This window comes from Triticum aestivum, chromosome 3A, assembly GCF_018294505.1.
Source record: "Triticum aestivum cultivar Chinese Spring chromosome 3A, IWGSC CS RefSeq v2.1, whole genome shotgun sequence".
Lineage (NCBI taxonomy): Eukaryota > Viridiplantae > Streptophyta > Magnoliopsida > Poales > Poaceae > Triticum > Triticum aestivum.
In genome coordinates this window covers 27,202,141-27,212,067 of record NC_057800.1, presented here as the reverse complement: position 1 = coordinate 27,212,067, position 9,927 = coordinate 27,202,141, and the positions used below count along the sequence as shown (strand labels likewise).

At 44.3% G+C, this 9,927-nt stretch overlaps 1 non-coding gene across 1 annotated transcript; it reads left to right on the top strand.

Annotated features, from left to right (window-relative positions):
* Positions 1–9,484: 9,484 nt before the first annotated feature.
* On the top strand, positions 9,485–9,590 carry LOC123063803 (U6 spliceosomal RNA). Its single transcript, XR_006430567.1, has one exon. It is a non-coding gene; the product is annotated as a U6 spliceosomal RNA (small nuclear RNA).
* The last annotated feature ends 337 nt before the right edge of the window (positions 9,591–9,927 follow it).

Genomic DNA, 9,927 nt, shown 5'->3' with positions numbered 1-9,927 from the left:
ACCCTATGGATGATATCATGGAGAACACTAATTGTGAGCTACACTTCAAAATGAAGAACATATCCATGAAGGTGGCGGACGATGTTGCTTATACAAATCCCCCGAAGCAACCTTCCATTGCAACCTGATTCCAGCTGGCTATGCTCCTGTCCTGGTTGATGAAGTGGTGGCATAATATTCGGGGCTAGAGCTTGACATTCCTGGAGATGACGAGGAGCACACACTGGGAGAGGCCATACATCGTATCATCCTATGGAGAAAGAATTGCATCATCTTTCCAAGGCCACCGACTCCGCGTCAGCCAACTCCTCCTCGAAGTCTACCACCGCGTTAGCAGACTCCCGCTCCTCCAAGTCATCAGCCACCGCCTCAACAGAGTCCTACTCCTTCAAGTCTGCCAACGCATCAGGCCACTCCTTCTCCTCCAAGTCCGGCACCGCATCAGGCCACTCCTCCTACTCCAAGTCCGACACCGCGTCAGCCCACTCCTCCTCCTCCAAGTCAGGCACGTAAGCCGTCTCCGCCACATCAGTGGGCTCAGCCGCCTAAACAACAGCGGAAGATAGCCGCCGTACCTATGGTGGCTAGCAGTACAAGTAAAGGTACAGAAGGCAAGCGAGATCTCTTTCAATATGGTCCAAGCCTCGCGCCTCTTCCGAATAGGCCTTACGAGATGACCGAGGAGGAAAACGAAGCCGAATGCAGGTCCCAATTGGACGCCCATTTTGGACCAAAACCGCCACCGCTCAAAGGAGAAAGTGCCTGAGCATGTCGTTGACCACTTCATTTGTATGGCTAAAGCACCAGCTCCCAAGCCTAGGGGGTGAGACTATGAGCACCAAATCAAGAAGGGATATAAAGCACGAAATAATGAGTCGAGCCCGAGCTCCAGCCAAGCAGCTGCCAAAAAAAGCGGGAGAACTGTTCCCCATCTTGAACACATGTGAGTACCGGCGCCGATCAGCTGGTAATAACCGACGCTCATAGAAGGATGGCTAAAGAGGCCCGTGTCACTGTTTATCAACTCCTAGGGATCGAGCCCATGGATACGACTAGAGAGGAGGACATAAAACAGAAATATGCCCGCGGCCAGCCTATGGTGAAGCCTGAGGAGGTCAAGTTTCTAACAACGAGAATGTATGAATTGCATGAATGGTACATGAAAGAAGTCAAGACTACCGATCGAGAGTCCCGCATGGTGGAAATACCTAAAGGCTATTATTACCATGAAAAAGCTCTGTGGGTTGAGTTTCAAGAAATGTTTCAGTTACTCAATCAAGACACACTCGACAAATATGTCGTCAGTTGCTATTGTTTGCAAGTGGTTTCTTTCTGTAATTAATTTAATTCTCCAGCTAGCTTTAGTGCTCGTTCTATGCATTACCTGTAATTATCCTCACTATATTCTCTTTTGTGGTATTATGCAAAATGAAGATGTTTGAAATGAAAAAAGCTGGACGCTATGGAATTAGGTTCATTGACCCAAATAGTATTAATGAAAAGACATGGTCACAAGAATATGATCGACCACACGTAGAGAAAAGCTTGCTAGAGTTCTTGAAGCGCCTAAATGCCTGTCCAGAAATACTACTTCCTTACAACTTTCAGTGAGTCATATTGTCTTGTACTACAAATTCCGTTTTCGGTCACTAGCTAGATGATAATAAGTGTACAGGGTTTAGGTAGTTGATGAGTTATGCACATGACCGCTTAATTATACATGCAAACATGTGCACATGTAGATACCACTGGATCTTGTTAATCATTGAAGTTGACGAGGGGAAAGTACAAGTACTGGACTCACTACTTACAAAAGATACTGAGTATGAACTCTTGAAGGGGATGGTCAACAGATAATTTCAATCATTATCGAACTATATGTTGGCCTCTTTATAGTTCGTCATTTTCTGATATCAACTAATTAATTAATAACTCCTTTATTCATTTTCTTTGCCGACGGGCAGGGTTTGGCAAAAGTTTATCAAACAAGTTGACGGCCAATGGAGAAAAGAGCTGAAATGGATCCGACCCAAGGTAATTAATTAAGTAGCTAGTACCAGCTAGCTACCATATCTCTTTAATTCTAGTTTCAATGCCATTAATTATCATGCTTGACTAATTATTATCTGATTAAATTATATTCTCGTAAAGGCCCTGAGGCAGGCGCCGTGCACTGATTTATGTGTGTTCTTCGTTTGCGAGAACATTCGCATGATGACTACCGAAAGGCCCAGAACCGAGAGAGACCTCTGGGTACGTTTGCCAGAACACTATTCATAATTTTTACATCATTATCTAATATGTATGTATACACACAACTAATAATGCATGTATAATTTGATCTCTTCTTTAAAGATGAAGGAGATGCGGGATTAGCTACTACCGGAGGCTCGCGTACGAGCACTTCAAGAGAAAATAGCGGGATTTATGCTCGACGAGGTCATAAATCTCAAAGGAGAATTCCATTACCGGATACCGAGGTGATGACTCCATGTAATGATCTGCAAATTGTACGATAAATTGTATATATACATGTATATGTATGTGAATGGTGGTGCGAGATATTCGATGATATATATATGATCGGTTCTATGAGAAATTCTATTTATATATATATGCATAACGTGTATAATATGTAGTATCATAAATACCAACAAATGGAAAAATTAAATGGAAAACACGAAACTAAAGGAAATAAAATAAAACAAAAACCCCAAACCTTTTATTACCGGTTGGTGTTACGAACCGGTATTAAAGGTCTCCCCGCCCCCGACGCTGGCTCGTGTCACGTGGTGGCCCTTTAGCGACGGTTCGTGTTGAACCGGTACTAAATGGGGGAGAGGGAGGGGAGGGGCTTTAGTCCCCACCCTTTAGTGCCCGTTGCAGAACCGACACTAAAGAGCCTTACGAATCGGTGCTAAAGTTCGATTTTGCACTAGTGAAAAACCGTTTATATAGTACGTCATTGTACCAGTGATCGCCATATGAACAAACACTCCCAGCTATTTGGCTCAAAAGAAGAGCGCACTATACTTCTTATTCACGTGGAGAGGCCACACCGCATGGAGATGAGGATCTGGGATGCCACCTCCGGTAAGGCATTGATGGAGACCATGGGGTGGCGCGGCATCGTGGGGCCTATGGGTGGGGTAGGTCACGGATTTCCCATACGCCACCACCAATGCTGGTCCTCGGTTTGCCGTCCATGATCGTCTTCGAGCTGGTGACATGTGCGCTCTTTGCCAAGCTTGGCCACCGGCCGCCGACCCGGCTGAACTTCCGCCGGGGCCGGTGAGGCGAAGGACGTAGTGCCGCTCCTCCACCACCCTGGGCATCCCCTTCGAGCAGGAGGCAAGCGCGCCCTTGCGCACCTCTACATTGGAGTATCCGTCCAGCACCGCATGGCCGTGTGGTTCTCCGCATCAATATAATTAACTTACAGCTGGCGCTCCTTTTTCTCCTCTCCTAGCAAGGCACTGAGGTAGAGTCAATCAATCTAATCAGATTGCATCCTGATTTTTAGAAAGAGGGGATTGCATCCGAATTCTTTTTCTCGGATAGATTTGATGCATTTACTCATGACACTAATAAAGAGTCAATCAATTTAATAAGAATGCATCTGATTTTAGGAAAGAGAGCATTGCTTGCGGATTCATTACCCCAAGAAAGATTTGCTGCATCTTGGCATGGCACTGAGCGAGAGTCGATCAATCTAATGAGATTGCATCCCCATTTTTGGAAAGATGGGATTGTGTCCAGATTCCTTCTCTCGGGGGAGATTTGATGCATTTTCTCATGGCACTCATAGAGATCCAATCAACTTAATAAGACTGCATTCAATTTTATAAAAATAGGATTGCTTCCAGATTCTTCCCTTTAGGAGTAGAGATTTCATTTTTTAGTGGGAGTAAGAAAAAATCCAGTGGGTGGTGAGGTAAAAAAGACGAAATAGATGGTGATGGAAGGTGAGGCAAAAATACTCGACGAAATTAAACCATGATAGCAAGTCCCTCTTCAGGAGCCAAGGCCATGTGCCCTCTTGGACAAGCTCGGCCACCGGCCACCGACGCTCGCTGAACTTCCGCCGCTAGGGCGGTGAGCCAGAGGACGTAGTGCCACCCCTCCGCCACTCTGGGCTTCATCTTCCAGCAGGCGGCAAGCGTGCCCTTGCGTGCCTCCGCATCGGAGTATCTGTCTGGCACCGTGAGGCCTTGCATTTCTCCGCATCAATCTAATCAATTTATAGGTAGCTCTCATTTTTCTCCTCTCCTGCCATGTCACTGAGGGAGAGTCTATCAATCTAATCGGACTACGCCCCGATTTTTGGAAAGAGGGGATTGCATCTGAATTCTTTTCTTCAGGAGTGATTTGATGCATTTCCTCATGATGCTCATAAATAGTCAATAAATTGAATAACATTTTATCCGATTTTACTAAAAATGAGGATTTGTAGTGGATTCTTTGCCTCGTGACAGATTTGCTGCATCTTGGCAATGCATTGAGGCAGAGTTAATCTATCTTATCAGATTGCGTCCCGATTTTTGGAAATAGAGGATTGCGTCCAGATTCCTTTCATCGGGAAATATTTGATGCATTTTCTTATCACGCCAATAAAGACTCAATCAATTTTAATAAAATTGCACCTGATTTTAGAAATTTAGGATTGCTTCTGGAGTCTTTCCCTCTAGGAGTAAATATTTGGGTTTTTAATGGAAGAAAAAAAACCAGCGGGAGGGGTTGGTGGGAGGTGACGCGGAAAAAACTGACAAAAATTAAACCATGGAGGGGAAGCTACCAAGTCATCCGTTAGGAGCTGGTGTTATGTGCGCTCTAGGCGAAGCCTGGCCACTGGCCATTGACCTGCCATGAACTTTCGCCACCAGGGCGGTGATGCAAAGGGCATAGTGCTGCTCCTCTCCTGTCCTGGCACTGAGGGTGAGCCAATCAATCTAATCATATTGCATCCTGATTTTTGAAAAGAAGGGATTGCGTCTGAATTATTTTCCTTGGGAGAGATTTGCTGCATTTTTGCATGGCACCGAGGGAGAGTCAATCAATCTAATGAGATTGTGTCCAGATTTTTGAAAAGAGGGGATTCGTTCTAGATTCATTCCTTCGGGAGAGATTTGATGCATTTTCTGATGAAACTCATAAAGAGCCATTCAATTTAATAAGATTGCACCCGATTTTAGAAAGGGAGGATTGCTTCCGGATTCTTTCCTTTAGGAGTAGAGATTTGGTTTTTTAATTAAAGAAATAAATGTCTAGTTAGAGGGGGTGGTGGGAGCTGAGGTGGAAAAAAACAGACGAAATAGATGGTGGTAGGAGGTGAGACGAAAAAAATCCAGACGAAATTAAACCAAATACATATATATAAATAGATAGAAGATATAGATAGATACAAATACATAGAGAAGAATAAGTCAATAACTTATCCTAGGTGCATTTAATTACTGTCAGTAACTTATCCAATCTGCCCTAAAAAAGAATCTATACAATCTTTGCTTTCGTGCTATTTTGTATTATAATAATTAGCATTAATTTTAAACCTACAATAAAAGGGTTGCCATCTTATTTTCTCTACCTCACGGCTCACAAGCAGACACTTTTCTATCGACGCTGCATACAAGTTAGGATGAGGATTGCAACTTTGATGCTACTGCTAACACTCGCCGTTCTCGTGCTAGCATCAAGTAAGTTTAATAGTTCCCGCAAGAGTGTTGCATCAACTCAATAATCAAAATTATTTTTGCTCTTGATGTGTATTTCTTCTTGTTGCTGATATTTTGCAGATGCTGATGCAAAACCACAATGTTCGGTCAAATTCCTGCAGAAGTTTGGTGGGTATTTGTTTGGTCTTTGTCAGCAAGATTGCCACCGAATCTTTCCGTGCCCTGAGGACAAGCAATGCAATTTGGAGCCTAAAATTGTTGGCATGAAGTGCAGGTGCACGAGGTGCTTATACTCCTCCAAGGCTCCAATAAAGAAAACTGTGATGTTAACTAGCTAAGAAAATATCAGTGCAGGTTCGCAAAAATAATAACAATTAATTGCCATATCATGTGGTCTAGCTATCAGCATGACTATTCGCTATAAATCTTCATCATAGAACATAAATTCAATATTACACCTTGAGTTTTGTACGGTTATGAAGTGATCTATATATGTGGCGAGGTATTACCAATACTTGCTTCAAAAGATTAGTACAGGCTATGTGTCCCAGCCCAGTCGGTCCTCCCGAGCATGTTCGGCGCCGGGATTCGCGACTTCACCCAACAGCCAAGGAATCGTGGATCAGCCATCTTCCCCACCTCCGGCATGCCTACGCCGTCGACGTAGCCCCGTCTCCTACTCCTCCTGAAGGTGCCTGCAATCCGTGCATCCTCACGGCCCCCCGTTCGTGCCGTAGCTCCGACGATGGTCTTCCCGACCAGCACACGGCCGCCGTCGTGGATCCCGACCAGCACACGGCAACCTTCTCTGATTCCACGCCTAGCGGTACGACGAACGCCGCCAAAGCCGTCCTTGCCAATTTGCCATGTACCGGACCACTGTGTACTCTCAACGTCGACCGGACCAAGTCGATCCGGCCGGCTGATGTACACGCATCGACCGACGGTGGCAAATTGGCATTCAAATTATTTGCTCTTCCTAATTAAGGACTAGGAGATGGAGAGTACGAGGCATACAAACTTCACCTATAATTTCACGTACTGTACCGGAGATCCCCAAATCGACATTGTCGTCCATTTGACGGTTGCGCGGACAAGAGAGCCGCTCCTCTCTGTGCTCACCGGCGCCCCGCAGCTCATCCGGCCTCCTCTCTGTTCGCCCCGACGTTTTCGTACCCACAGGAGGAGACTTGGTTATTTCCATACTAGCTAGCCATGCATGCTGCTTAATAGTACTCCAACATCAGGACCGCACGATCTCCAGAACCACTCCTCATCGCCGGTCCTCCACCGCCCCCGCCAACCCTGTAGGGCCCGCGCTGAGCTTTTTCTCCGGCGAATCCTCACACCACCGCCCCACCGCCACCATCCACCACAGCCCCCACCCTGAACCCTAACATAGATACTAGGATGATGACTGCGAGCACCCTTCCTTCTCTACGGCGAGGCCCTCCCTTCTCCTTCCGTCTCCTTCCTTCATTAAAAAATGGACTGACGTGAATTCGAAAATCAACTGACTTATGTGTAGCTAAACTGTTTGTCGGGCGCTCTCAACAAGGTGTGAAACAATTGGCGTTTGTCTCAGTCCACTTGTGTCCACATCCTTTCTCCTCAGCCCCCTCGCATCGGCCGCCCCCACCACAGCTCATGTTGGCTGGCTTCCACCACAGCTCAGCCGGCCGCATTCAACCCCTCTGTTGAGCATGGCGGTGCCATTGTCGGTGGCCACCACGACATACCCATCCAAGTTGACTCGGGTCCCTTGAGGCTGAGTTTCGATTCCATGGGGTTGGCTCAAAGGAGCCATGCGCGTGCAGGCTACAGGAGTTGGATGGCAAATAGCAACGACATTAGAAGGAGAATGGCTAGCTGTGTGGGGTGAAGGTTCTCGCGGCGGCGACCTGCGCAGCTTTCGGCATGCATCCTCACAGAACTGCTACGCCAACCACAACTACTGCGCGACCGCGGTGTGACTACAAAAGACGCAGCAACGACGGCCAACGACCGTTGAACGACGACGATGCACTTTGGCTTGATAGCGTGCAAAGCAAAGCAGTTGCTCGATCCTCACAGCCACTGTATCTCCGTGTAGAAGCAGAAGAGGCAGCAAAAGAAATCGGTTAATCGTAACCATACAATGGATAAACAATAAAAGAATTGTATCGGCTTCATTCCTTTATATTTTCGGTTGTGCTAATTCTCGGTCGACTGAGAATTAGCTATGTCTCAGTCGACGAGTTTTTTTTTTGTACAATTTGATTGATCTGTGATTTGTGGCTGAGGTAGGTATTCCTCTCGTCCAAAAACGTACTGGGCTTTGTCCACTGGACAGAGCGTACCTTCAGGGGCTTTGCTTCTGTATCTAGCCGTGGGCTGCGGCTTGAGGTCCTTTCCAAATTCTCTTTTTTATTTTTTTATTTTCTCACTCATAGGTCACCCATGCGAACATTTTGTATTTTTCTTTTTTGATGTTGGGCTTGAGTGTACAGTACAAATCACATTAGTGCAGCTCACTGTGTGTATACACGTACCTTTTTCTTTTTTATATTTCCTTTTTCCTTTTGTATTTTAGTGTTTTATTTATCATTTTATTTGTATAAAAATGTTTTCACTTGTATTTCTATTTTTATTTTTTAATTTCTTATTTTATAAAAAAGGAAGATCTCATTTCTTTTAGAATGGACATTTTGACACGCATTTTGCATTTTTTAAGTTTCAGTACTGTTAAATCTCAAACGACTTAGACTTCACAAAGTCGTCAACCGTCTGTGTTACTTGCTTTAAGAATCGCATTGGATTGTGAGTTTTCTCATTTCGACATGCTAAGGCGTGTGACCAGCTCGCTTTTTTTTGTTTCTTTTCGGCTTGGGCTCTTTCTTTTTTGTTCTTTTAGATTCTTTTTCTTCTGTCGGGCCTGTTGTTGGTTGGGGCGTGCTGGACGGGTCCAAAGTTTTTTTTTTGCCTTTTGTTCCTTCCATTTTTGCATTTTTCCCTTTATTTGTTGTTGACTGCCTTTTGTAGTAAACCGGGGCTGTTTGACTGCAAGGAGTTAGGGGGCTGGGGGTATATCCTTCCTCCATACACTTTTTTTAATTTGTTTTGTTCATATCGTTTGACATGATATTTTTTAAAATATTCGTTTTTGTTCGTTACTGTTGTCAATTCATCTTCCCTATTTTTTATATTCATTTATTTTGTTCCCTTTTATATTCCGTTTTCGCTTATTCTTATTTTTATTCCATTTATATGTTCCTTTTATTTTCTTCACGTTTTTTTCTTTTTTGTGATAGTTTTCTCCATTTTATGTAAAACCATTTTTTTATTTTGTCATCTTCTCGGTAGATGGAGAATTAGTGATATCTCGGTTGATTCGGTAGCCATGCATTCTAGACACTAAGACCTCATTTGGTTTAGAGGAATTTCATAGGAATTCTAGAGGATAGGATTCTTATAGGATTTTTTCCTTTAGAGCCCTTTGGTTCATAGGAATGGATTCCTATTCCTACATAGGATTGGTTCCTATCCTCCACATTTCATAGGAAAATAAAAAAGAGCCTAGACTCAATGGAAAAATTTCTTTGGTGTCAATCAAATGACATCTTGTTTCCTATTCCTACTCATAGGATTTGAGATACATGTCATCTCATTTCCTACAAGATTCCTATTCCTATGATAATCCTATCCTATGAACCAAAAGAGGCCTAAGTTCGCGTGTCGTCGTGTGTATTTGTTTTTATGTTCTTGTTTGTCTTTATATAGACTATTACCTCTTTCTTTTATTATCTTTTAGTCAAACTGAAAAGGATATTGTTGTCTCCTCGGGGACTTGTGATAAAATTGAAACAATATAGAGAAGTTTAATATGGCCCCTGTGTAAGGATGACACACACAAATTTGGAAAGAAAGAAAAAGATATTTGGACTAGTAGGGGGCGCCGGCTAGTTGCATGTTCATCACTATACACGCAACTGCAAGTGTTGGAATTGGACTGCAACTGCATGCCCCCCAAGGCGACTGTAACTAGACTAGTAGTGGATGTCGGCCAATTGCATGTCCATCACCAGACATGCAACTGCAAGTATTGGAACCAAACTGCATGTGCGTGGCCCCAACGCGACTGCAACTGGGCTAGTTGGGGGGTTGTCGGCTAGTTGCATGCCCATCACTAGACATATAACTACAAGTATTAGAACCGGATCACAACTGCATGCCTCCAACCCGACTTCAACTAGACTAGTAGGGGTTGTTGACCAAT